This window comes from Pholis gunnellus (genome assembly GCF_910591455.1).
Source record: "Pholis gunnellus genome assembly, chromosome: 11".
Classification (NCBI taxonomy): domain Eukaryota; kingdom Metazoa; phylum Chordata; class Actinopteri; order Perciformes; family Pholidae; genus Pholis; species Pholis gunnellus.
Genome location: NC_136538.1, coordinates 21,709,556 through 21,715,132, shown reverse-complemented (window position 1 = coordinate 21,715,132; position 5,577 = coordinate 21,709,556).

Here is a 5,577-nt window from a genome sequence, read left to right as displayed (position 1 = left end):
ATCGATGTTGATGAAGGGAGTTGCTGCGGAGTTATAAACAGCATAGTATAGGATGTCGAAAAAAGTCATGAAAAAGTCAGTGTACCATGTCGAAAAGTCATAACTTTACTTAAGTTACTTTATTTTTAAAGTTGCTTCTTTAGTTACTTTACTTTTAAAGTTACTTTTTTAGTTACTTTACTTTTAAAGTTACTTTTTTAGTTACTTTACTTCTTTAGTTACTTTTAAAGTTACTTTACTTTTAAAGTTACTTTTTTAGTTACTTTACTTTTTTAGTTACTTTACTTTTAAAGTTACTTTTTTAGTTACTTTACTTTTTTAGTTACTTTTTTAGTTACTTTACTTTTAAAGTTACTTTTTTAGTTACTTTACTTTTTTAGTTACTTTTAAAGTTACTTTACTTTTTTAGTTACTTTTTTAGTTACTTTACTTTTAAAGTTACTTTTTTAGTTACTTTACTTTTTTAGTTACTTTTAAAGTTACTTTACTTTTTTAGTTACTTTTTTAGTTACTTTACTTTTAAAGTTACTTTTTTAGTTACTTTACTTTTAAAGTTACTTTTTTAGTTACTTTACTTTTAAAGTTACTTTTTTAGTTACTTTATTTTTATTTGAAAAACTTTTATTCCGTATCCCTGTAGTGTTGATTCAGAGTAAGCACTGCATTAATTACAACACCTTGCACATTTGGAAAACCAAAACTACACATATCTTTAATTTCAACCAACATATAAACAGTACAGTACACTGCCTTACAGGTTTGGCGAATAGAAGTCTGTGTTCAGTGCATAATGTGCATGGCATGGGAGATGCCCTCGTCAACAGGCTCGTTATTTCTGTGAGCGATGACCTCACCCTATCAACCTTGATGATTTGGAACTTCTGCGTGATATCAGCTGGGTTGGAAGGCAACCTGGACCGGCCAGAGACGAAACGGAGGAAAAGCACTCGCTCCTCATTGGTGAACTCCTCCAGGCTACCTAATGTTCATCAGGCCTTATCCCGCCTTTCTGTCCTGCTGTAAAACTGTCACCTTACTCTCCTGATATCAAAGCCTTTTTGTACTACTGCACCTGACCTGCATATAGTTTGATTTATTTATAGGTACTGAAGTTGTAAAAGTTCCTTTTAAAAGAAAATGCCTTTTTTAAATAGTAATTACTGCAATTTAAATATTTTCCTTTATTGTTTTTATATTATGCATATAAGAACATGAAAGTGTATTTTATTACAGACGTATTGTTTTTACCTTGTTTTCATCGGTCAGTTTATGTATTGGATGCTTCTGGACTTCTGTGTGTTCAGTGAAATATGTGCAAATGCAGTAAAGAAAAGAATTTAATGATGAAACCCAATTGTGTTTTTTCAGTTTGTTCTACTGGGGTTAAAGTCGAAAAACAGTCAAAAAAGTCATTCAATCAGGAGAGACTTCATTAGAATTTCACAATAATTTATTACACATTGTACAAATGTGAATAGTGCAACGTCTTTGGCGATTGGACTCCATCCTGAAGGAAGACAATCGATGTTGATGAAGGGAGTTGCTGCGGAGTTATAAACAGCATAGTATAGGATGTCGAAAAAAGTCATGAAAAAGTCAGTGTACCATGTCGAAAAGTCATAACTTTACTTAAGTTACTTTATTTTTAAAGTTGCTTCTTTAGTTACTTTACTTTTAAAGTTACTTTTTTAGTTACTTTACTTTTAAAGTTACTTTTTTAGTTACTTTACTTCTTTAGTTACTTTTAAAGTTACTTTACTTTTAAAGTTACTTTTTTAGTTACTTTACTTTTTTAGTTACTTTTTTAGTTACTTTACTTTTAAAGTTACTTTTTTAGTTACTTTACTTTATTAGTTACTTTTTTAGTTACTTTACTTTTAAAGTTACTTTACTTTTTTAGTTACTTTTAAAGTTACTTTACTTTTAAAGTTACTTTTTTAGTTACTTTACTTTTAAAGTTACTTTTTTAGTTACTTTACTTTTAGAGTTACTTCTTTAGTTACTTTACTTTTAGAGTTACTTCTTTAGTTACTTTACTTTTAGAGTTACTTTAGTTACTTTATTTTTAAAGTTGATTCTTTAGTTACTTTACTTTTAAAGTTACTTTTTTAGTTACTTTACTTTTTTAGTTACTTTTAAAGTTACTTTACTTTTAAAGTTACTTTTTTAGTTACTTTACTTCTTTAGTTACTTTTAAAGTTACTTTACTTTTAAAGTTACTTTTTTAGTTACTTTACTTTTTTAGTTACTTTTTTAGTAACTTTACTTTTAAAGTTACTTTTTTAGTTACTTTACTTTTTTAGTTACTTTACTTTTAAAGTTACTTTTTTAGTTACTTTACTTTTATAGTTACTTTTAAAGTTACTTTACTTTTAAAGTTACTTTTTTAGTTACTTTACTTTTAAAGTTACTTTTTTAGTTACTTTACTTTTTTAGTTACTTTACTTTTACACGATGTGGTCTATACTTGATATAGAGCAACATAATGCATGTTTGCGCGTGTTCTCTAGCGCCACATAGTGGATACAGGAACTGGTGAAATATTTGCACTACATAATTTCCAGTGTCACAGTCCAATCATTAAAAATAAGTCTAACTTGTGGGCTCGTTGTCTGATGGTCGCAGATATTTATGGCCGCTTCTGCCGGCATCCCGCCAGTACCTCCGACGTGCGGGAGGATACGAGGGCCCGTACATCGCTGCTTGCAGCTTTAATTTGATTTGATTTTAAGCTGGCAGGTGAAAGTCATGAGGGATTACTAACTTACAAAGAAATACTTACAAATATTGATTTGATCAATGATCTCCGTCTGGACACCGCGTTCAAACTCCAGGTTCATCCTCTGCAGCTGGTGGCTTCTGTGTTTATTCCTTGATGCAATGTTTTTCAGGGGCAAGTGAATCAGCTTTGCAAAAAGGTTTTTGAAGCGGTTTGGTAGCATGTACATAGTTAATGTAGCCTAGTTCTTCAAAGTGGGAAAGATATTCACAGATTCCAGACTTCCCACAAACCGTTGTTAAAACACAAACGATGCCTCTTTGCAGCCGTAGTAAAGTAGACGGACTAAATGTTTTTATCAAAAGGCCGTTCTTGCTTATGCTAGTCATTTGTACATCATGTAGGGTTGTTGTAAACTGTACTGTTTGGACAAAGCAGTTGACTAATTGTGTTCAGTGGCGAAACTTATCACAAAGACAACAAGTGGGTCAAATAAAGGATTACAGGAAACCACTGAAAGAAAACGAATATCTAGTGAAAGGGTGATTTTTTTTCAGGTGAATATTTGTTCCATGAATTCAAAGTTTAAGAAGCAGTTACACGGTAACTGACTGAGAGCAGCATGTTAAACAGGAAGGAAGACTTTACACAAGCAAGTGAAATAATATCAAATATAAATAATCAGAGTGATCCAATCTTCATAATTCTTAATCTCTCTTTATTGCATTAGAACATACATTTCTCATATATATCTATATATATATATATTTTATAAATGTGAATTTGTACACTACAATCTTTTATTGTAACATGTTAGAAAATACTCGTAACGCTCCAAAAACATAGCACTAAAAACAGTTACCGAACAATGATTATTACATTTCCTCGTTTTTGTTTTGGCCACCAAGAACAGAAAAAATAAAACAAGATGGCGGAGACAAAACCGTCAATCGGGAGGAGAGGAGAGGACCGTGGTCGAGAGTCAGACGGTTGGACCATCGTGGTTTTTTAGTGGCAGACATTTTGTAAACCAAACGGATGAGGATGAGGGGGGGGGGGGGGGTCCATCGCAACGGGTGCACAGAGGAGATATGAGGAGGCAAAGCGTGGACTCTGGTGAACATCAAGCACACGTCGTTGTGAGCATCTCAATTACTGACAAACATTTGGTTATCGTTTGACCGTCCCATCTCCCGTTAAACGATAAATAAAACTGTTGTAGAGCTCCAGACGTTTTATCACAGTTTAGACTAATCAGCCTTTAAGCGTAACTCAAACTTCACATCGACATCGAATTAAATGCCTTTAATGTGAAAGGGTTGCTAGAACTGCTAATCCCGCCGAAAACTAGCATCCCAACGCTGCAGCTTTTAGCTCATCGTTTAAACTCGCTGGGCTGAAGGACGTAAAAAGTGGCAGTTTACAGGAAATCGTACATCACACAATCTGATGAAACGCTCCCTGCTCAGCCCACAAGTGGCCGAGTAACAATGACTTCTTATACATTTAGCAACACTATTTTCTCAGGGTTTGTGGAGCATAAAAGGGTTAAAAAAAAGACGGAATATTGGCCCACGTTGTTCTGTTTCTGCTGGATATGTATGTTGGCTTTATACGCTGATACACACACTTCTTTTCCACCACCAAAGTGAGAGCGTCAACTCCACGGCACTCCACTTTCAGGCAGTATTCTGTCGAATGTCACGATAATGTGTCATCACTTAACACAAAGGATTATAAAACAACCAATACTCTGGGTTGCTCTTTTCTTTGTAGCCCGGTGAGCCCAAACTACGTTTGTTGTTTCATTAGTAACCAGCAGCCGGTCGCACCAGCTGTTTGTAAGTTCGGACTCTTCTTACTCATCATGAAGAGTTTAAACACTAAAATAATAATAACAATAACTATTAACCTCTCATATTTCTGTGTATTTGTGTATGAATAAAGCAAACTCATACCAACACTTACAAAGGATTGGAAGTCAAGATTAATGTATAATCTCACCTCTTAAAAGTCAAAGCTTGTGCTGAAAAGTGACTTCCTGTTTTCATAATTGATTGCTTTTGATTGGGATGTTTCTCAACAGCTTTTTCACATATTAAAATCTTAACGAGCTAAATCTCTCATGGTGTAAATCACAAGTTTGAAACTAGCTTTGTGCACAAAGTGAAGGATTTTACGAAGAGCTGGTGCAACTCAGTCCAGATGTTTAGCGGTCCAGTTAAACAAGCCAACAGCAGCAGTGAGGATGGAGGAAGAAGGTGGAGCACGGTGAGAAATAAAAGCAGCAGGGAAGTTAAGTTGTATCACAAGAAGGTGGAGACAGAGGCGGCTTGAGGACCAGCATGGAAGGCAGCGACAATCTAGCAGAGTGATGGGGGGGGGGGGGCAGGGTACAGTATAACCATCTAACACACAAACACACACACACACACACACACACACACACACAGCGAGGTTTAAAAACTAGCGCTACAGACACAGACGACTGGCACTGCAGGGAGGCGGAGGACAGAGCTATCTGCATGCGGGTTAGGGAGGAGGAGGGAGGAAGAGAAAGAGGATGTGAGGCATCAAGGAAACGTTGAAGATAAAAAACTCTGTTTGTTTGAGCAGATCGGAGAAAAGAGAAGTCGTGCAACACTGCGTCACATCTCGGAATGATTGTCCTCTTGAACAAACCTCCCCTCCTCATGTACTCTATTCATGTCTCTCTTTATTATTTTAAACCTTTGTGGTTCTCCATCTTTTTTACTTTTACTTCTCAGGGATTTCCTCTTTCATTACACACACACACACACACACACACACACACAAAACCCTGTGACCATAAAAGACATTTATATACACATACACAC